The 23858-nt window shown below is 45.4% G+C and overlaps 1 protein-coding gene across 3 annotated transcripts in view; it reads left to right on the top strand.

The window, feature by feature from the left end:
- The window catches only part of SOX5 (SRY-box transcription factor 5), a 771121-nt gene that overhangs the window by 17062 nt on the left and 730201 nt on the right, over window positions 1–23858 (top strand). The window contains exon 1 of one of the 3 annotated variants that reach the window (XM_028746004.2): window positions 5132–5541. The exons of the other annotated variants lie outside the window; for them this stretch is intronic. The gene's annotated coding sequence lies outside the window, so the exon portion shown is untranslated. Of the gene's footprint in view, window positions 1–5131; window positions 5542–23858 lie in introns of those variants that run through there. 3 annotated transcript variants of the gene reach the window in all.

Here is a 23858-nt window from a genome sequence, read left to right on the forward strand (position 1 = left end):
GGAATAGCTCCAAATTCCTGCATTGCAGGGGGTTGAACTAGATGATCCTAAGGGTCCCTTCCAACAATTCTATGATTCTAAGAAGGTTCTAAGAGGTGCTCTTGAGAGTCCCATGGACTGCAAGAAGATCAAACCGATCCATTCTGAAGGAAATCAGCCCTGAGTGCTCACTGGAAGGACAGATCCTGAAGCTGAGGCTCCAATTCTTTGGCCACCTCATGAGAAGAGAAGACTCCCTGGAAAAGACCCTGATGTTGGGAAAGATGGAGGGCTCAAGGAGAAGGGGACGACAGAGGACGAGATGGTTGGACAGTGTTCTTGAAGCTACCAGCATGAGTTTGACCAAACTGCAGGAGGCAGTGGAAGACAGGAGTGCCTGGCGTGCTCTGGTCCATGGGGTCACGAAGAGTCGGACACGACTAAACAACTAAACAGCAACAACAAGAGGATATAGTTATGGTATGCAGCAATATGGGCAGGGCTAGAGCCAGACTTGCTCCTCTGGGCCTTGGGGGCCGGAAATCCAAACCATCTTATTTGCATTCTTTTTAGAAAATATACCAGACTCCGCCTTTCTAGTGCCGATGACTTGCAAATCATACATCATGGTGGTTTGTGGATTATTTAAACAACAACTCTGTAGATTCGTTTTGCAATCCTAGAGCAGATTAAAGTGTGTGTGTGTGTGTGTGTGTGTGTGTGGACACCTTCGAGATCTCTCTCTCTCTCTCTCTCCAACGCCAAGGAGGCAACACACAGAAGTATGTGCTACTTTCTCCTGATATGACAGATACGCTCAGGCCAGTCTTGGCTTGAGAATTATCTGTGGAACAGTCAATGACATAGTTCACTCTCCAAGAATGCTGCTTATCATGAAATGTTTATCTCAGATGTACAAGCCTTTCTTAACTGCTGGATTTCGCAATAAGCGCATTGCAATGCTAAATCCTTTCTGGGCAGGCTTCGCATTTCTTTCTGTCTGAGGGAGCAGCCAAATGCTGTCAACCATAACAAGATCCATCCAGGGGTGTCTTCGTAAAACCAACATGGCTAAAATACCCTCAGGGTATCCTGGGAGCACAATGATGCCCATCTGCATTATGCATTTAAAACGGTATCATACTGCTTTTAACAGCTGTGGCTTCCCCAAAAGAATTCTAGGAACTGTAGTTTGTCAGGGGTGCTGAGAGCTACAGTGGTACCTCGGGTTAAGTACTTAATTTGTTCTGGAGGTCCGTTCTTAACCTGAAACTGTTCTTAACCTGAAGCACCACTTTAGCTAATGGGGCCTCCCGCTGCTGCCGTGCCGCCAGAGCTCAATTTCTGTTCTCATCCTGAAGCAAAGTTCTTAACCTGAAGCACTATTTCTGGTTACATAGTCTGTAACCTGAAGCATATGTAACCCGAGGAACCACTGTATTAGACTTTGCCTAATTCCCCTCAGTGGTTTAACAGCCAGTCCCTCTTTCCAGAGAACTCTGGGCACTGTAGTTCTGCAAGGGGAATAAGGGTCTCCTAGCAAATCTCAGCACCTTTAACAAACTACAGTTCCCATGATTCTGTGGGGGATGACATGGCTGTTTAAAGGTGAGGCCTGAGACAAGGTGGAAGGAAAAACCCAACAAGAACCTGTAAATGCAAGTTTTCTAATAGGTTTGCGCAGTGTTTTTCTTCTAGAAAAACAGGTGCCTTACCATGAAGTTGTCAATCACCCCAGTGCTTGCATACTCGTTGAGTAGAACATCTACAATTTGGTAGAATGAAAGCAGACATTTTTCATTGTATTGCCATATAGGAAGGGACTCACAACATAGGCTGCAGTCCTAGCCTTGGTTCCCAAATGCCAAAAACCTGGAAGTAAGTGTTCCAGTTTCCCAACGTTTTTCAGAAGCCAAACGTCCGATGCAGCTGTCGGCTATTGTTTCTGGGGTGCCTGCACCAATCAGAAGCTGCCCCTTGGTTTTCAAACATTTCGGAAGTCAAATGGACTTTCGGAACGGATTAAGTTTAGCGCTTTTGTTTTCGCTATTTATTTTGCGTTTTTGTTTTTGAAGCTTTTTCTGCTAATTTGCTTTTGTGACTGTGTGGAACCCAGTTCAGCTACTGATTGATTGATTGTGTGACCGTGGAAATGGATAAAAGCTCCCCATCCAAACAATGACTATCATTAGTGCAGGTAAGGAAAAAATAATAATTTTAATTTTTATCACACACAATACTGTCTTATTTATTTTATAGCACAGTACATTGATTGTTGCTTTCATTTTATGGATCAATGGTCTCATTAGATAGTAAAATTCATGTTAAATTGCTGCATTAGGGGTTGTTTTAAGAAGTCTGGAACGGATTAATCCATTTTGCATTACTTTCTATGGGAAAGCGCACCTTGGTTTTGGAACGCTTTGGTTTTGGAACGGACTGCCAGAACGGATTAAGTTTGAGAACCAAGGTACCACTGTACAGTGGCATTTCCCGCTGAGTAAACACTGACAGGATGGCCATGCCATTTCCTTCAAGGAGAGCAGTTTCGGAGGGCTAGCCACCTGCAAAAGAGGGAAGGGCTTCTGGAAGAGGAATGCCACGAAGAAGAGGAATTTTCAGCAGGTGTAACTTGCAGGACAAGCTCTGCCTGCTGAAATTCCCTCAGCAGCACAGCTGCTAAAGGTACAAGAGCTCTAGCCTGTTTTTCACCAGGCCACCATAGAGGATGCGAATGGTTCCCTCAATTAAAGGTGAACTTTCAAGACAGGCTCTGAGATGGCCCACCTCAGGCCCTCTAGCTCAGTTCCCTCTTGAGTTTCCGTGACTCAGCATTTCCCCACAGATCTGCCATGGCATAGTGTGTTAGTGAAAATACAACGGAAACAGGTGGTTAACCGGCTTTTTGAAATGGTGATGCTGATTATTAAATTGTAATAATAGTACAGTGGTACCTCTGGTTAAGAACTTAATTCGTTCTGGAGGTCCGTTCTTAACCTGAAACTGTTCTTAACCTGAGGTACCACTTTAGCTAATGGGGCCTCCTGTTGCTGCCATGCGATTTCTGATCTCATCCTGAAGCAAAGTTCTTAACCCAAGGTACTATTTCTGGGTTAGCGGAGTCTGTAACCTGAAGCATCTGTAACCCGAAGCGTCTGTAACCTGAGGTACCACTGTAATTGATGATGATGATGATGTTATAATACTAGTAGGCTTAAGTTCCCATGGGGCATCCAAATCATCTGATGAGTTCAAATGCTCATGCTTCATGGATTGGGACCAGGTTCCTGAAGGACCATCTCTCTTCATACCTTGATCCCAAGATATTCTTAGACAGCCCTTCTCTCTCATGAACTGTCAGGATGACAAAGAGGAGGAAGAGGATCCTGGCGAGGGGTGGAACCAGGACTGGAACACACTGGGGCAAGCAGGGGATGGGGAAGGAAGTACTCATAGGGTGAGGGAGGATGGTGATGGGATGGGGGTCACTGCACAGGAATCAGAGTCACAGGACCCATCACCAGAGCCAGACTCTGTCTCCCTGAAAATGGTGGGCTCTGAGGTGTAGGGAGCAGCAGAAGGGGTGCTCCTGGAGGCAGAGGAAGGCAAGGGCCCACAGCCCAGCTCCCTAGCTGGCTAGGTGGGGCTCGCTAGCTCTGAGAGGAGAGGTTTGATTCCTTAGCTGGAGTAGGCATGGAACAGGTGAGGGTCGTCTGCCTCATCAAGCCCAGATGCTGCAATCAGCAGGCAAAGTGCAACAGGGAAGCAGAGCTGAGGTACTGTTTCTGCTCAACTGCCCATGTTGAGGGACCTCAGCTTGGAGGCTCCATGATCTCTGTGGGACTGTGCTTTGGGTTTGACTCTGGACTTGTATCCTGACTGCTGGACTTGGCTTACTTGGTCTGACCTTGGACTGTGTTTCCTGACCTGTGAACTTTGCTTGTGTGGATTGACCCCTGAAATTTGGACTTGATATTCTGACTTGCCGCCAGGTAGGCCAGGGGTTCAGGGCATTCTCCAACTAGACCTCCCTGGGTGAGGTGCAATGGGTGGGAACAGAAGAGAGAACCTTCTCAGAGACACATCCCTCCCAAGTTGTAGAATATCCTCCCCAGAGAGGCTCATCTGCTAATTGGTGCCAGGTGAATCATAGAATTGTAGAGAAGGAAGGGACACCAAAGGTCATCTAACCCCCTGCAATGCAGGTATCTCAGCTTTGGCATACATGACAGACGGCCACCCAACCTCTGCTTAAAAACCTCCAAGGAAGGAGAGTCTACCACTTCTTGTGGGAGTCTGTTCCTCTGTCAAACAGCTCTTACTATCAGAAAGTTCTTCCTGATATTTAATTGGAGTCTCTTTCTTGTAACTGGAAGCCATTGGTTCAGGTCCTACCTTCCAGAGCAGGAGAAAACAAGCTTGCTTCATCTTCCATGTGACAGCCCTTGAGATATTTGAAGATGGCGATCGTATCTCCTCTCATTCTCCTCTTTTCCAGGCTAAGCATACCCAAATCCTTCAACCTTTTGAAGGCCTTTTTATTTCTCCAGGCTTTTCAGTCTGCCTTGGCTTTTTTCTTTTCTTTTTACTCACAATTCCTTGATCGATCATCGTCGTTAAAATTTAATCAAACAAGCAACAAATTGCACTTGCTAAATGAAGCCTACATGTCCTGTGGCAGTCTACCTCTGAATAGCAGCTGCTGGAGAAGAACCACAGAAAAGACTGCCTTTTTCATTTGCAGAGTCCTTAGAGCAGGAATAGCCAATGCATCCCTTAATATCTGGAGGGCTACCCTTGTCCTAAAGTTATGCAGTCAGCAACAGAGTGCTGAACCAGAGTGCCTTGGATTGAGGAAAGTAATCCTTGCATTGCCATTTGCGTTGGACGTTTTGCACCAAATCTTCAGGGGCAACGAAAAGTCTTTTCTTCTTCTGGAAGAAAAAAAACAAAATCTGGCCTGTTGAGTCACCACCACACAAGGCACTAAACAAAGCTAATTTTAAGCAGGTCAGAGTTCAGCCGTTCCCTCTGGAATTTAGGAGTCTCGTGTGTTAAGCGAAAAGGGTCAAAGTTGATGCTCTGCTACAATTTTTTGCATGCTTTCCCTCAAGAACAGCCGCCCGGGCTAGGATTAGCATGAGGTCTGCGAGGCTGGCACTTCAGTGTCTAGGTTAAGAAATGTTTTCAAGCAGTAAATGCACTCTCTGTATGGAAACGAGGGGAAAGGATTCCTTGGGCGCTTTCATATTCAAAAATGTGCGAGCTCCGAGCAGGCGCCGCAATGTAATTTAGGGCAAGACATGCTTCATAGCTTTGGAGAATATTGCCTCCTGTAAATGTTACTTCGGTGGATGGGAGCAATTTTAGAAAGGTGGCATTCTTGTTTTACATCGGAGAGCTTCGGAATAAATAAAGGGAAGCATCAGTCGGGGGGACGGAAGGAATGGCATTGGTGGAAAAGTACCGCCGGATCCGACTCCGATTGAGTGCTAGACGTGGCGCGGGTAATGGGAAAGAGGACAGTCTGGCGGCAAAGGTGCTTAGAAGGAAGAGAAACGAGTGAGTATGCACTTTTCACGGTCCCCCTCCCTCCTTCACCAACTTTCTACCAGATTGCTGTGGGATGTGGCTTGGTGGCAAATGATGGCGTAGGTCCAAGGTGATGGGGATGTTGGCGAGAACTATTTTGTGTCATGTTCTTTATTGGACCCTAATGCTGAAATGTGTCTTAAGGATATTGAGTCTGTAAGAGTTCATATATTTGGACCTATATGAAGGGTCATGTGTTGACCAATTACTTTCTGTCTTTGGATTATTTTTTTTAAGAGCAGGAAAGGGAGAGAGAGAGAGAAGGGGAATCAGAAGCAAAGGAGGACAAAGCTGCTTCACTTTTATTTTTGTGTGTGGAGAAAGATATGCTGGGTCCTTCGCCCCCTCTCTCACTCACACCCCAAGTTGCACCTGTAAACAACCCCTCTTTTATACAGTGACCCCTTTTGAATTCCCTTCCCCGAGAATGTTTCTTCTAAAATCTTGTCCAGCCCTTTTCTTGATTGATTTAATATTGGTTCATCGTGTTTCATCCAAAGTTCTTTTGCAGTTGCATTATTAGATGTTGTGTTGTACTGGCTTTGACTTGTAGAAGAAATTATATATATTGTATACACTGTTATTTTGCAAACAAGATATCCTTTCATATTTAACATAGAAATATATTAGGTATAAATTAGTGTGCATATCTAATCCTCCAAAGCTCTTTAACTTTGTCAGTCCCGGCCACTTACCACCATACAATGCGCCACCATTATCACAAATTAATATAGTATATAATATAAAATATTATATAAAATATGTTATGTAATCTAGATGTCTCATTCCTATTTTGCAAATCTGCCTTGAGGGAACCAAGGAGGAATATAAACATTTAGACAAAACCTATGGAAAATATAGGAGCCCTGCCTCCCTTCGCATATTGTCCTCCCTAAGGAGAGATGGGAAAGAGGGTCAAATGGGGAATTGTGGGGTTGCCATTATTTTGAAGAAGACACATTTGCCAACTTCTACTTTTAGCTATGGACTGCTATGACGACTCTACCCATGAAAAAGAGGATGTGTCCTGGAAAAAGAGGACATATGGCAACCCTAGAAGGGTGGGGAACATCCAGGGGCCAAATGTGGCCCCCGAAGCCTCTCTGTTCGCCTACTGGAACTCTCCCCAGCCACACCCACCTTCCCCAGGCCACACAGCTTGTGACCCCTGCTTCATAGTCTCCTTGAGTTGTTTTGACTGGTGGCAATGTGTCACTGAACTCTGATAGGGCTTGCCTGAGTGGAGGACAGAGAGGCTTGTGTTGGTGTCCGTGGAAACTGGCCTTCTGCAAGATGTATACACTCCCATTTTTGCCTCTGACCACACCCCACCATAAGGGACACGGGTGGCACTGTGGGTTAAACCACAGAGCCTGGGACTTGCTGATCAGAAGGTCAGCGGTTCGAATCCCCGCGACAGGGTGAGCTCCTGTTGCTTGGTCCCTGCTCCTGCCAACCTAACAGTTCGAAAGCACGTCAAAGTGCAAGTAAACAGGCACTGCTCCAGCGGGAAGGGAAACGGTGTTTCCGTGCACTGCTCTGGTTCAACAGAAGTGGCTTAGTCATGCTGGCCACATGACCCAGAAGCTGTACGCCGGCTCCCTCAGCCAATAAAGCGAGATGAGCGCCGCAACCCCAGAGTCGGCCACGACTGGACCTAATGGTCAGGGGCCCCTTTACCTTTACACCCCACCATTGCTTTGCAGCTCCTGGAAGGCTGCTCAAAAGGAAATTCCTCAACCCTGGTGTATGCCATTGTTCAGTTGGGTTCAAGGGGGGTCCCTGATCTGGAGAGGGCAAAGCTTTTCTGGTCAAGTCTATCTTCCTGTTCCATATTCAGCAGCTCTTGCAAACAGTTCGTAGGATCCAAACTGGAGCAGGCTGTAAGATGGGAAAAATAGGGGAAACCACGGCAAAAGGCTCGTACAAAGTGTTTTTTATTTTTAAAAAATGTTAATTGCAATTAATCACCACAGAGTGGAAGCCTTCTTTTCCCAAGCTCTGTAGTGCTTTTTTTTTTAAAAAAAGAGCAATTCTATCAAGCACATCCCAACCCTGCTTCTTCAGAACTATGTCCCACTGATTTCAAATATAACCCCAAATATAAACCCCATAGAATTGCAGCCTATAGTTAGCTACCACCCTGTAAAGTTTCTTTTCTGCCCTATCTCTATGTATGTTGAGATAGCTCAGTCGGTAGAGTGTGGGATTCTTGATTTCAGGGTTGTGGGTTCAAGCCCCACATTGGGCAAGAGAAGAGAGCTGAAATGGGCAAAGCAATGCAGGCGTAATCTCCAATTGCTTGGAAAAAGCCCTGGAAGGAGGGGAACTTAGACGACTGGGGTAGGTGGGGTCTTTCAGTCTTGGCAAACTGATTCATAGGGGCCGGATTTAGGTTTGAGGAGGCTCTAAGCTACCGAAGTTAATGAGGCCCTTTATACAGTGGTGCCCCGCAAGACGAATGCCTCGCTAGACGAAAGGGTTTTCCGTTTTTTGAGTCGTTCCGCAAGACGAATTTCCCTATGGGCTTGCTTCGCAAGACGAAACGTCTTGCGAGTTCTTGCGAGTTTGTTTCCTTTTTCTTAAAGCTGCTAAGCCACTAAGCCATTAATAGCCGCTAAGCTGCTAATAGCCGCTAAGCCGCTAATAGCCGTGCTTCGCAAGACGAAAAAACCGCAAGACGAAGAGACTCGCGGAACGGATTAATTTCGTCTTGCGAGGCACCACTGTATGTCCAGCTGTCCTTTGTCAACATCAAATTGTCGCTGTTTTTTGTGTTAAATATTTGCACATAACAAAATATGTACCGGTATTTTATCAAAGCAATTGTTACAACCAGTCTATGCAGAATGTAAGCACCCTCTATACAGAAATGAGAAAACCAGTGATATTTTAGGGAGCAGGCTAGCAGGTGGGGCCCATGACTTCCATCAAAGGAGCCTACACAGCACAAAACACTGTTGCTGTGTGTCGGTTTTATTTGTTTTTTGTCTTATATTTTGGAAATGTACATCCAGTTTTTTTCCCTTTGAATTTTTTTGGGGCCCCCAAGAGAGTGGGGCCCTAAGCTATAACTTGTTTAGATTACAGTGGTACCTTGTGTTAAGAACTTAATTCGTTCCGGAGATCCGTTCTTAACCTGAAACTGTTCTTAACCTGTGGTACCACTTTAGCTAATGGGGGGGGGGGGGCTCCTGCTGCCGCCACCCCCACAATTTCTGTTCTCATCCTGAAGCAAAGTTCTTAACCCGAGGTACTATTTCTGGGTTAGTGGAGTCTGTAACCTGAAACATCTGTAACCTGAAGCGTCTGTAACCCGAGGTACCACTGTAGTGGCAAATCCGACACTGGCAAAACCTACCATGGATGAGTGCTGTGCTCATTTGCCTGACACTCAGCCAAGTCTATGAATATTGTGTTTTTGCTAACAGAGAGTTATCTCCAACTTGGAATAGTGTGGTTTTCTACCAGCTCACTCCTTGACAAAGGGCTATTCTATGGATGGGAGGCTGTCCAACGCTGAGTTGGACCACTGGTTCCTTCTAGCTCAGTATTGTTGCTTGGCAGCAATGATATCTCAAGAATTTCTGACCAGGTATCTTTTGCAGGTCTACCTGGCGATGCCAGGAATTGAACATGGGACCTTCTGTGCAGAAAGCAGATGCTCCACCACTGAATTTCAGCCCTTCCCCTTTCTTTCTTATGGTTACATCATGTAATTCATTTCCTGGAGCAAGAGGAGGAGAGAGAAGCAGGCGTCTCCCTTCCTGCCTCCAAACCCCCCCCCCCACACATTTCTACTGCTGTGTGGGCCATATGCCACTGACGTGGTACCCAGAGTGGCTTCTGTGCCACGGAAAGTGTGTTTAAGCAACTGGTGCTTGTTGAAGCTGAAAATCAAGAGAGCATCTCCATGTCTTGGCAGGCTGCAGAGCTGTTCTTATCAAGCTTTTGCACAACTGGAGCTATGATTGACTTAAATGGGAGCGTGGACTTTTTTTTTTATTAAATAAAAAAGGTGATATAGTTCAATTTAAATCCTAGGGAAATGGAACTGTTGGACTTCAGATCACAGTTCACATCCCTTTGAAGTCTGTGCATTTGAAGGAGTGGGAAAGAGGTGCTTAGGAGAAGTGAGACGCAGGGAGGCAGATAACAGAAACGAACGAAAAATCTGCTTCCTCTGCTAATGGCAGAAAGTTCACATTTAAAGGCAAAGATACCTAATTTGCACTTTTTGAACAAATGTGCAACCCCCAAACACAGCCTTTGACATTTGCACTTCTCTGAATTTTGCAATTTGTTTCTCCAGCCAAGGGCTATGTATACATGGAAGTTCATATATAATAATAATAATAATAATAATAATAATAATAATAATAATAGTTTATACCCCACCCATCTGGCTGAGTTTCGCCAGCCACTCTGGGCGGCTCCCAATCAAGTGTTAAAAACAGTACAGCATTAAATATTTAAAACTTCCCTGAACAAGGAAATAGTGGAAACAGGGAATAGTGGAAATAGCATGCAAAAATTTTAGGGGAAATGTTTTGCAAAAAATGTGTGCTTTGGGCAAAACCTCATACGAAAACATGGATGTTGAGAGAGACCTGCATGAACATAGAACGGAAGATGGCAGGATCTCCAAGGATGTGCTTTATGGGATGCTGGCTTCAGGCACCAGGCCTGTTGGCAGACCAACTCCGTGTTATAAAGTTGTCTGCAAACATGGCATGAAGTCTGGCAACATGAACTGCAATGTGTGGGAATCCTTTGCAGACAACCATAGTGCCAGGAGACAGACAGTCAGGTCATGTATTCACAGCAATGACCAGAGGTGAAATGACCGCTGGGAGGAGCACAGAAAGAAGAAGAAAAAAGCAAATCTGGGTGCCTTCACCTGCCCCAGTTGCAGTAAAACATGTCTCTCCCATATCAATCTCTACAGCCACAGGAGGCGCTATAGCTCTGACAGTTTGACTTTACCCACAATGGTGCAATCTTCCATTGTCTCCTGACACAGACGGATGCCAGCAAGTTTATTAAATGCAAATGGCAGTGGAGAGGTGAACTTGAGACTAGAAAAATGAGAAACTGAAATGAACAGATTCACCCATCCTTACTCGGGAGCAACTGGTTGTGAACCCGCATGCCTGCTCTAGCAGCGAGAGCAAGGGACGGGTTTTATCTGAGGTCTTCTGGTGCCTTCTCTTCTTAATGAGGAACGTACATTAAAGCACACGCACAAAACCCCACAACTTCTGGAATGACAGCTCTGAAAGCGAAGATTGTTCAAAGTCTGTGATGCTGAGGCATGAAAGCTGTGATAACGCCAGTGAAATCCTCAGTCGCAGTGATTCATAACTTGCAAATTACTAGCTTATTTATAGCTGTTAACAAGTTTGTCATTTTAAAGGGGGTGGGCGGGGGGAATCTTTGATTCTAGTCTTTACTGGCATGGTTTGTATATTAGAGGTAAAGGGGAGACTGTCATTTTCAGTCTCCCCCCAATTCAGTTCTCCACATTTCCACATCAGTTTGTGCAGATATTTTTTTTTTAAGTCACTGTGAAAATTCATCAGCGTTTTAGTGCATTTTTTTCTTGATATATTAATTTTTGCATGCAATAATGCCTAGTTTGCAAATCATTTTCCCCTGAATAAAATGCAGAAGCAGTCTTATCCATAAGTGTTTCCCAGGAAGTCTTCAGAACTACCCCCCCCCCCAAAAAAAATATTGGTGCAGTTTTGAAATCGGAGGTTAATATTAGTGAAGTTTTGAGAGGTTCAGCCTACTACCCAGATTCAAAATGGTGTGCAAAAATAGCAAAAATCCCTGACCTCAGAAGCTGTCATGAAAAAATTAATTACATTAATGCATAGCAAATAGATTGACTGCTTTCTATCGTAGATATTTTCAGGTAATTTTCTAATATCTGCCTTTTTATCCATTGCTTATTCAAACTACACACATTGTTTGTACATATTTCTTGACTGGAGAAGTGCACTGAAAAATTCAGAAAGGTTCATGTTTCAAAAGGCAACTGTGTTTTGGTTTGCACATTGTTTCAGAAAGTGCAAATTTGGTAGGTTTACCTGTAAATATGAAAGTAACTGATTTCGCCACCCCACCCAGAATTAGATATAGGCTTGCAGCGAATAATACTTTTGAGCAAGAGGTTGAAGGAGCATCTTCACCCCAATCATTCTGCCCGGACACTGAGGTCCAGCGCTGAGGGCCTTCTGGTGGTTCCCTCACTGCGAGAAGTGAAGCTACAGGGAACCAGGCAGAGGGCCTTCTTGGTAGTGGCGCCCGCCCTGTGGAAGCCCTCCCATCAGATGTCAAGGAAATAAACAACTATCTGACTTTTAGAAGACATCTGAAGGCAGCACTGTTCAGGGAAGTTTTTAATGTGTGACATTTTAACGTATTTTTAATCTTTGTTGGAAGCCGCCCAGAGTGGCTGGGGAGACCCAGCCAGATGGGCAGGGTACAAATAATAAATTATTATTATTATTATTGAATTTGACCAGCACCCACCAACCCAGTGCCCTCCAGATGTTGAAGTGCAACTTCCCTCAGCCCCAGCCAGCCAGCTTTGCTGATGGAAGTTGCAGCCCAACAACATCTGGAGGGACCCGCTTGATGAAGGCTGAATTAGACTCATTGCTCACATTTCCACATGGTGGGCTGACTTACCTCTGTTTCCGTTTACTGCCATGTGGTGGGCCCAAATTCTCAAGAAGCTTAAGGATTTATAGTGTTTACCACCAAGCTGGTGTGGGGTTACTGAGTAGCGTCGTGGACTTAGGCCTGAGAGGCCTGGGTTCAAATCCTTACTTGGGCCAGTCCCTGCCTCTCAGCCTAACTGAACCTCAGAGGCAGAACCATTTATGCCACCTTGAGTTTCCTGGAGGAAGGCAAGAGATAATTGTAATAATAAATAAAGAAATGGTCTCCGAGGATGTAGTTCCTGAAGGCAGCCCTGTACCGGGAAGTTTTTAATGGTTGATGTTTCATTAAATATTTTGTTGGGAGCTGCCCAGAGTGGCTGGGGCAACGCAGTCAGATGGGCAGCATATTCATTGTAAAAAAAGCAATAAATTCATGAATTGGAACATAGTAAGCTGCCATGTGGAGTCCATTGCTCCATCTTCCGTAGTATTGTCTACACTGACTGGCAGTGGCTGTCCAGGGTTTTCAGACAGGGGTCCTTCTCAGCCCTATCTGGAGATGCTGGTGACTGAACCCAGGATCTTCTGCATGGGAAGAAGCACATGTACTACTTTAATCATTCCTGGATAGGCACCCCTGCACATGTGCAAATTTCAGAATCCACTGATTTATCACAGGAATCCTAGTTTAAAAAGAAAAAGGTGGATCATGCAAGGCTGAAAGACCCCACTTGGTGTAAATTCTGTGCAACCGAGGGCCTGTGTTCACATAACAGCTAAGAAAAGCTTTCTACTCTTAGGTAGGTTATGTGATGGGACATTTCAGAACACACACACCTACCTTGTTTAACTGCTGGTACATTTGGCTCTGTTTCACTTAAATTCGCTTAAATTAGCTCTCGGAACAGCAGAGGTCAACAGAATCTTCCTTTTCCCCAAAGAGAGCACTCCTGAAAGATCTGCTGAGGGAGCGCCTGCGATTTCCTCGTCCCAGCGGGGAGCTGCAGAACTGACTTCCATCTTCCAAGGGTTAACGGTAACCTATAATAATAATTTTTGCCACACGCAAGATGCTCCCGCCAAACAAAAATGCTTCCTCTTTTTATGCATTAGCTATTTCCAGAGGCCTAATTTCGGTTTTGTATCAAAATGGATATCACAAACACTCTTGCCTCCTGCTGAGATGGAAAGTGTTACCAAAAGACCTCTCTCTCTCTCTTTTTCTCTCTGTCTCATTGGGAGCAGAGGAAGGAGGAGAGAGAGAGAGAGAGAGAGGAGGCAGGAATCTAGGGAGCAATTGTGGAGACAGCAAAGCGGGTAGGCCCAAATCACGGGCAAAGCAGTTTTTCAGGATTGTTATCTGCAAGCCTGACCTTTTGCTCCCTTGTACTGAATTCCAAGGGCAGCATCTCATGTCAAGCATGGAGACAGAGAGGGACTTGCAAGGGGTGTAATTTGCGAAGGTCACAGAATCTGTGCGGTTTTAGCAGCCACAAACATCAGAAAAGGCACAACCGAGAGACAATACAGCGAGGCTACGAGGAGCCTTCCTTAGCAAGCGGCTAGGTTTGTTGCACATGTGCCATATGGCCTCTGTGAATTTTTCAGAGGACCACATGGTTGGAGATAACACAAGAAGCTGCCTTGTACCAAGTCAGGCTCTTGGTTCATTCTAGGACCAATTGCAACAGCGAAGCATAGCTGTCTTGGCTAGTAGCCATCAACAGCCCTCTTTTAAAGCCCAGACCCTCCAAGTGTCCCTATTTTCCAGGGATTGTCCCGGATTTACAGAAGCCACCCTGGACATCCTCGGAATGTCCTGCTTTTCCTTAGGACATCCGTATTTTTATTGGATAAATGTTAGAGGTTATGGAGTTATACGACCCCTGAGTCAAGGAGATAAGTAACTAAACAACCTTCAGAAGACACCTGAAGGCAGCCCTGTATAGGGAAGGTTTTTTAAATGTTTTATTACGTTTTTATATATGTTGGAAGCTGCCTAGAGTGGCTGGAGTAACCCAGTCAGATGGGTGGGGTATGAATAATAAAATTATTATTATTAAAATGTAAAAGGAGATCCCTATATTCATCGGAGATATTGTGAAGGATATGAAAGCCATCTGTGTTGGTGGCTGTTGATACTTCCTGTGGAGATGGGATTTCATAGTTCAAAGGTGACCTGCTTTGGGGTGAGCTCCCGTTGCTCTGTTCCAGCTCCTGCCAACCTAGCAGTTTGAAAGCATGCCAGTGTGAGTAGATAAATAGGTACCACTGTGGTAGGAAGGTAAACAGCATTTCCATGAGCTCTGGCTTCCGCCACGGTGTCCCGTTGCACCAGAAGCGGTTTAGTCATGCTGGCCACTTGACCCAGAAATCTGTCTCTGGGCAAACGCCGGCTCCCTCAGCCTGAAAGCGAGATGAGCGCCGCAACCCCATAGTTACCTTTGGCTGGATTTAACCATCCAGCGGTCCTTTGCCTCTTTTTCCTGCATAAGTACCCTTTGGCCACAATACTTTTCAGCCCCAATGCTCCTGCACATAGCTGATCTGCAGGAGAACATCCTGTCTGTTTTCAAGGTGCACAGTGGTACCTCGGGTTACATACGCTTCAGGTTACATATGCTTCAGGTTACAGACCGCTAACCCAGAATTACCTCGGGTTAAGAACTTTGCTTCTGGATGAGAACAGAAATCATGCAGCGGCGGTGTGGTGGCATCAGCGGGAGGCCCCATTAGCTAAAGTGGTGCTTCAGGCTAAGAACAGTTTCAGGTTAAGAACGGACCTCCAGAATGAATTAGGTACTTAACCCGAGGTACCACTGTAGACATTTGTGCTCATTCAGCAGAGAAAAGGATCGGAGGAGTCTGTGGGGCTGCTATGGAATTGGGGGCTTCCTTGGACTCTGTGGAATGCCAACGGTCTCATTAAGATTTAGCCAAGTTGTATGCATTATTCATAATATACATTCACAGCATGGGCCTGTCTCTTGCGAATGCTTAGTCAGAATTATTTGCATGCTGTATTGTGGATCTATAAAGTGTGCTTTGTGCATTTTTGGAGCATTATCTTCCAGGCATATTTTCCAATATGCTATGATCCTGGGAAGAAGGAAACTGCTTTTCAACAATAATGCACAATCATAGATTATGGGGGGGTGGCTGGGTATAGATACAGTACTGCCTGTATATTTTTTTAATAGCAGTGGGAAAAAAGATGGTCTTCCCTATGGAAAGCTGAATGGATATGGGGGTCTTTCTTACTGCTTGCTCTCAGAGCTGTTACTCACACTAGAGAATCCTTCCAAGAAGGGGGAAGGGAATTTGAGTGTTGTCTGTGGACTGTCACAAGCCAGAGGCAATGGGAGACATGTCAATGGACAGCTAGGCAATGGTAGAGTCTGGACTGAGTGGCCTTCCAGGGTCTTCCCTTCTTTAGATAGTCATGTGCATTGTTTCACTTTAAGTCATGGAGGAGAAAGCTATTGATGGCCGCTAACCACGAGAGCTCTGCTCTTCCCCCACGATTGGAGGCAACAATGATTCTCAATACCAGTGTCTGAAAACCACAGCAGAGGAGAGGACTCTTGTACCCAAATCCTGTTTCTGGGCTTCCCATGGGCAACTGTTCGGTCACTGGGAGAACAGGATGCTAGACTAGAAAGAGACCCCCAGACATTTCTCCCAAAGACCTGCCTTCATAATGTGTGTCTGACCTGTTGTTGTTGTTTAGTCATCTAGTCGTGTCCGACTCTTCGTGACCCCATGGACCAGAGCACGCCAGGCACTCCTGTCTTCCACTGCCTCCCGCAGTTTGGTCAAACTCGTGCTGGTAGCTTCGAGAACACTATCCAACCATCTCGTCTTCTGTCATCCCCTTCTCCTTGTGCCCTCCATCTTTCCCAACATCAGGGTCTTTTCCAGGGAGTCTTCTCTTCTCATGAGGTGGCCAAAGTCTTGGAGCCTCAGCTTCAGGATCTGTCCTTCCAGTGAGCACTCAGGGCTGATTTCTTTCAGAATGGATAGGTTTGATCTTCTTGCAGTCCATGGGACTCTCAAGAGTCTCCTCCAGCACCATAATTCAAAAGCATCAATTCTTTGGCGATCAGCCTTCTTGATGGTCCAGCTCTCACTTCCATACTTCACTACTGGGAAAACCATAGCTTTAACTATACGGACCTTTGTTGGCAAGGTGATGTCTCTGCTTTTTAAGATGCTGTCTAGGTTTGTCATTGCTTTTCTCCCAAGAAGCAGGCATCTTTTGATTTCGTGAATGCTGTCACCATCTGCAGTGGTCATGGAGCCCAAGAAAGTAAAATCTCTCACTGCCTCACCTTCCCCTTCTATTTGCCAGGAGGTGATGGGACCAGTGGCCGTGATCTTAGTTTTTTTGACTCTGGGGTTGCGGTGCTCATCTCGCTCTATAGGCCGAGGGAGCTGGCGTACAGCTTCTGGGTCATGCGGCCAGCATGACTAAGCCGCTTCTGCCAAACCAGAACAGTGCACGGGAACGACGTTTACCTTCCCACCAGAGCGGTACCTATTTATCTACTTGAACTTTGACGTGCTTTCAAACTGCTAGGTGGCACCTTAGAGACCAACTATGTTTGTTCTTGGTATGAGCTTTCGTGTGCATGCACACTTCTTCAGATAGCTCTGTGTTAGCCAAGGCAAAGGGGAATAGGAAAGGTCTGTACAAAATCCTTGCATTGCAGGTTAACTGCAGGTTTAAGGTATAAAAGTATAGAAAGGGAGGAGGAAGAAATGATCTCTGAGCAAAAGTACAAGGATGTTCCTTGTATTCTTGTTTACCCTGGAAGCAGTGGGGCGATGTCAGTGCTGTGAACTGTTCCTCCACTGAGACCTTGGGAGCCCCTTTCCCAGGTATTCCAGATTCACCATCTCCAAATCTCATGGCTAAATTTTTATCTTCATTTTGAGGTATGAGGCAAGGCCTGTCTCCCTCCTGCTTGGACCCTTGTTCCAAAGTTCGTCACAGAAATGGTAACCTCCTGCTGTTGCCAGTACCCAGTAGATGGCGCTAACAGAACGTGGTGTCCTCAGTTTTGTGGAGTGGGGGGCAACCTGTGATGCTGACCTCAGTCCGGTTAGTCATGACCAACTGGCATGGAATGCGGTTGTGCCCATTTATTTCCCCAAGGAATAGCTTTCTTTGAAACAATGCTTGAGCTGTTTGAGAAGCAGCCATGTTGAAGCACCAACCTGGCCCCAGTAGGTAGCAACCTTGGGCAGGTGACAGGGTCCCTGCACTTCAGTAGGGCTTGGGTCTCCTGTGCCGGGTGACTTGAAGCTGCCATTTTAATTTCCCACAATGCACTGCACAGCAGTATGGGAAATCAAAATGGCAGATCCAAGCCATATGTTAGAGATGAATGCAGTGTCACTGTGTACACATCAAGAAAACACACTGGGCCTCACTTCCCTGTCCCTAACTCCTTGAACCTGAGGCCAGCCTTGTTACAGTGGGCTATGCCCACTTAAGCTGTACTTGGAGTAAACCCATTGGAATGAACGAACCCAGGTTAGTCATGTCCAGTCACTTCAGTAGAACCACAGTGAAGAAAACCAGAAAAAACCCAGGGATTCCCATACCATTTGGGTCCCACTTGAATTGGACTCTATTCTCATTCTTGGGCAGAAGTTGTAGAGAAATTTTATGTGGTTTGTGATCTCCACATGGAATATCATTTTAAAAAACTCTTAATTTTTACCACGGTGGTCAATATGGTGGCCTTATGTTGCTGTTCTCATCTTAGATCTGTGGTAGCCACCATGCTTGTCTCTGGTTGTTGTTGAATTCCCAACTCGCATGAGCCCCAGCAACCATGGCCAATAGTCAGGGATGATGGTGCCTCGAGTCCAGTGATATCTGGAGAATATCACGTTGGCTACTGATGCCTTTGAGTGAAAGCCAGAGGTCCTGGGCTTTTGCTGTTTGATTTGTCTGTTTGAAGTTTCTTGGGGGGGGGGGGGAATTTGAAATCTTGATAAATTTTTTCGTGACAATTTTTCACTCATTCCCCAACACGTTCGTTTGCTCAATTAGCACCTCGGAGTCGATTGCTGGTGTTAGGTGTGAGTTCATTAGCGAAACGTCAGTGAACATCTACCCCACTGCGTCAGTGGGGAATATGCGTGAAAACATGTTGGACAGAGTTCTCAAACCATTTCCTTTAGAAGATACCCGTTGGCTTCCCACATCCTATTGTCTGCAGTCATAAAGAGCCAACTGGTCTTGGGGATATATATATATATATATATATATATATATATATATATATATGGTGTACATATGATTTATGCTTTTAATCTCTTCATGGAATTTAAAGGCCTGAGTGATATCTGGGGGGTGGGGGTGGGGAGAAAGGGGAAGATAAAGGAAGGGGAAAAATAATTTAAAAATACATTAAGCTGCTGGTCTAGTGCGAAGGAAATTAAGTGAATTCAGATCACCTACCTAGTTGTCAGTTTTACCTGTATATTCCATTGGTACTTACTGGGGTTCTGGCAAGATTTCATGAGAGTTCTGTGAAATCTTGCGAGAGCACCAGCAAAATGGGATGGGCCACACCTGCCTACCTGCCTTCCGTCTTGCCAATCGGGGGGGGGGGGTGTCTCTGCCTGTCATTGCAGCTTGCTCCACCCACTGTTGGTCTCCTTACTCTCTGCCCCACCATAATCATTAATCATAATTTTATTATTTATACCCCAGCCACCCTGCGCTGCTTCCAGTACACATGAAAACATAATAAAACATCAAACATTAAAAAGAACTCCCTGGTAGAGGGCTGCCTTCAGATGTCTCCTAAAAGTTCTGTAGTCATTTATCTCCTTGACATCTGACAGGACGCTGTTCCACTGGGAAGGTGTCACTGCTGAGATGGCCCACCAGTCCCAGTGAGGACCCCTCTGTGGCTGAGGGACCTCTTCATTTCTTCAGCACCATCCCTAGATATTGCAGAAGACTCAGGGGCACAATTTGTTCCAATGGGGAATTGGCTTCACCTCCTAGTTTTCCAGAGTGAATGGGGAGCACGCCTTAGGAGCAAGTGAGGCTTAATGGTTAAAGTCCTGGACTAGGACCTGGGAGAGACCTGGGTTCAAATTCCCCCCTCGGTGACCCTGAGTCAGTCGCTGCCTGTAGCCTAACCAGCCTTACATGGTTGTTGTAGGGATTAAATGAGGCGGGGAAGAACCATCTACACCACCATCAGCTCATTGGATAAAAAGGTGGGATGCAAAAAGGAATAAATAAGAATAAAATAACACATGCCCCAACTCCCCATTGCAGGGAATATCAGCAGTGATTGTGAGCAAACTGTCTAATGGAAAACCTGTCTCCCATTCCTCATTTTCTCCTTGAGGAACCCCTGGCAAGCTTCTGAGGAGCTCCGAGGTTCCCTGGGACACCATTTGAAAGCCGCCGCACTAGAATAATCTCAGTTCTCCAACTGTTCAATATCTGGCAACCTGCTGAGAAAGCCCACAAAGATGCTTAATGTGAGTTTTCTCTCTCTTTTTTTGGTAAGTTCCCCCCTGTATTGTGCTGTGGCTTTTATGAACGCCATTTATTATGGATATGCAATGCTGGCATTGGGCTTGATATTTTGGGAGCAATTAGCGCCATCCATGCACAGCTTCTCCTTTTGTCTGTCTTCGTCCAGACTGCCGAGAGCTTTGGTGGCGCAAATCTACCTCTCTCAGACTTCGCTCTTCTTCCAACTGTTTGTCTTTTGGCCGCAACACATTCACTTTAAGTAATGTAAATTGTGATAGTTTAAGTTTGCAGCAGAGCATTGGATACACTTTTTTTTTTGGGTGCCATTCGCTTTATGATGTTGAAAAATAAAAATAACTCGTTTCCTGCTGTTTGTGATTATTCCTAGGGAACCCACAGCAGTTTTATTTAATGTTCATAATAGGTAGCTTCAGGGTTTTGGGGTTTTTTCTTGTTCTTAATCGTTTTGCGTCAATGTATACAGTGGAGCAGCTGCTTAAGCAGAAGCCAAATGCTCAGAAAATAAGCATTGCAAATTCATAGAATTGTAGAGTTGGAAGGGACCCGAGGGTCATCTAGTCCAACCCCCTACAATTCAATTCAGGAATTCCTGCGAGGAATTGTGCAGGTAAAAAGATGAGCATTTTTGTCAGTTTGAAATCCAGTTAGGGCACTTCCAGGTGACACCCAAAAGCAACCGTTGAAATTTATGCTATGCTAGCATTAGTCCTGTTCAAACGCAGCTGAGGATGGAGGAGACATTTGTTGAGTTAACTTGTTCACATTTGAATGCAAATGTAGCTAATCTTGCTTCCTGAACCACTAGGCAAACCAAAACACAGAATTTCCTTTGAAATCCACATTGCTCAGAAATCTGAAGGGCAGTTCTGCAATAAAAAGGGGCACCAAAATGCATAGTTGGATAAAATGTTATAAATGCATTTGTACCAGCCAGAGGGCCTTCTCGGTAGTGGCGCCCACCCAGTGGAACACCCTCCCATCAAGGAAATAAAGAACTGTCTGACTTTTAGAAGACATCTGAAGGCAGCCCTGTTTAGGGAAGTTTTTAATGTTTGGTGTTGTATTGTATTTTTAATAGTTTGTTGGAAGCTGCCCAGAGCGGCTGGGAAAACCCAGCCAGATGGGCAGGGCATACATAAATAAATACATTATTATTACGGTATTATTATTATTTTATTAGGCGAGGGGGAATACAAAAATATCACAGATAATTGTTTGGTAAAAGTGTGTATTTAGGAGAAATTTGCCCTAGAATGTTGATGAATACTCATGAAAACTGAGAGAAACTGAAATCGACCAATTTGTCCATCCCCAGTCATAATTACCTTTCCACCTCAGATGGGACAATTGCTGTTTCCCTGCTCAAAACAGTGGCATTTTCTATCTCTGTGTGATTTGCCCAGACTCTGTACAATTGTTACATTCATTGTCTCGTTGTATTTGAATGAATTCTTTATTGGCATTGCGAACTGCTTTCATATTTTTTTTAATGAACCACGATAAAGAAATGTTTTAAAGAGGGGAAAAAAAGATAAATTATACAGTGAATTCGCACCTCAAAAGGCTGCATTGCAAATGTGGCAAATGTGGCATATCCGCCACCTTAAAAGAAAATTCAGGCTCAGTAAGTACTCGAGCAACTTATGGGTGGCAATAGGGGCGCTATGGGAATGCAGCTGTTTCATATGAATGTCGCTTGGATTCTCAGGAATAATTGATGAAGAAAAGTACACCAAAAATGCACCATCCTTTGGCCTTTGATCTTTAATCTCCCCTTGGCAAAATTGTTTGAAAACTGAGTGGGCAATTTATCAGAATCTAGTAGTCATTTCACCAGGTATCTGGAAGGGTGCTCAGTAGAGGAGAACTTGCTTTTGGATGCTGAAGGTTCCAGGTTCAGTCCCCATCATCTCCAGGGAAAAATGGAGGGCCCAAGGAGAAGGGGACGACAGAGGATGAGATGGCTGGACAGTGTTCTCGAAGCTACCAGCATGAGTTTGACCAAACTGTGGGAGGCAGTGGAAGACAGGAGTGCCTGGCGTGCTCTGGTCCATGGGGTCACAAAGAGTCGGACATGACTAAACGACTAAACAACAACAAGTGCCTAAGCACTAGCTCAGTTACACCCGTAAATCCAAATATAGGTATGTTAGGAGCTATCTTGTACTGAGTTCCATCTAGGTCAATAGTGCCTACACTGGCTGGCAGGGGTGCGAGTGGCGCTGTGATCTAAACCACTGAGCCTCTTGGGTTTGCCGATCAGAAGGTCGGCGGTTCAAATCCCCGTGACAGGGTGAGCTCCCAGGGTGAGCCAACCTAGCAGTTCAAACTGAACTGAAGGAGTGTCTCCACCCCCATCGTTCTGCCCGGACACTGAGGTCCAGCACTGAGGGCCTTCTGGTGGTTCCCTCACTGCAAGAAGTGAAGTTACAGGGAAGCAGGCAGAGGGTCTTTTCGGTAGTGGCACCTGCCCTGTGGAACGCCCTCCCATCAGATGTCAAAGAAATAAACAACTATCAGACTTTTAGAATACAGCTGAAGGCAGCCCTGTTTAGGGAAGCTTTTAATACTGGATGAATCATTGTATTTAAATATTCTGCTGGAAGCCGACCAGAGTGGCTGGGGAAACCCAGCCAGATGGGCAGGATATTATTTATTTATTTATTTATTATTATTATTATTATTATTATTATTATTATTATTATTATTAGCACACCAGTGCAAGTAGATAAATAGGTACTGCTGCAGCGGGAAAGTAAACGCCATTTCCATGTGCTCTGGTTTCCATCACGGTGTCCTGTTACACCAGAAGCAGTTTAGTCATGCTGATCACATGACCCAGAAAGATGTCTGTGGACAAACGCTGGCTCCCTCGGCCTGAAAGCAAGATGAGCACCGCAACCCCACAGTCACCTTTGACTGGACTTAACCGTCCAGTACCTTTTTTTTTTTTTACACTGGCTGGCAGTGACTCTTGAGACAGGCATCTTTCCCAAGTCTAAATTGATGATCTCCTTCTACCAGGCCACAATAGAAAGTGTCCTTTCATACTATATTTCAGTGTGGTACACTGGTTTGACAGCCACAGACAGGAAGTCCCTACAGAGGGTGGTGAATACAGCACATGATATCATGGGCTGTCCCCGGAGTTCGCCAGATGACATCGCAGGAGACCACTGCCTCAGGAGAGCAAGGAAAATTCTTAGGGATGACTGGCCAGCACCTCTTTAATCTCCTACCTTCAGGCAGGAGATACAGAAGTATAGTCAGCCACACCAACAGGTTAAAGAACAGTTTTTATCCGTGGGCTGCTGAATGTAAAAAAATAGTGGTGCAATTGATTTCTGACAAGCACACAGAGCACGAACAATACTGAGTGTATGGGGGGGGGCTCGTTTAATTTCACTGCACACAGGTGGTGTAGTGACAACGTTGTTGTTGTTGTTTAGTCGTGTCCGACTGTTCATGACCCCATGGACCAAGCACGCCAGCCACTCCTGTCTTCCACTGCCTCCCGCAGTTCGATCAAACTCATGTTTGTAGCTTGGAGGACACTGTCCAACCATCTCATCTTCTGTCGTCCCCTTCTCCTTGTGCCCTCAATCTTTCCCAACATCAGGTTCTTTTCCAGGGAGTCTTCTCTTCTCATGAGGTGGCCAAAGTATTGGAGCCTCAGCTTCAGGATCTGTCCTTCCAGTGAGCACTCAGGGCTGATCTCCTTAAGAATGGATAGGTTTGATCTTCTTGCAGTCCGTGGGACTTTCAAGAGTCGCTTAGGCACTTAGGTTGAGTTACTTCTGCACAAGGTCCAGTTCTCTTGGAGGTGACCCCAGTGCAGCCTCTTTTGAACACTCTGAGGTCCACCCACCGCTCCACATTGAAACCTACCTTGGAACATGCTCCAAAGGCAACGGAGATGTCTGCTGGTGCGGCAACTCATTGCAACTGCGCAGCATTCATTCACACTCGTTCACAGAGCCTGGGGAATACATACAGTAAATAAGCTGTGGAGAAATACTGTCTAGGCTGCGGCAGCCTTGTTTCCCAAATATTAATACTTGTACCACTTTAGAAAG

This window comes from Podarcis muralis, chromosome 10 (assembly GCF_964188315.1).
Source record: "Podarcis muralis chromosome 10, rPodMur119.hap1.1, whole genome shotgun sequence".
NCBI classification, from domain to species: Eukaryota; Metazoa; Chordata; class Lepidosauria; order Squamata; family Lacertidae; genus Podarcis; species Podarcis muralis.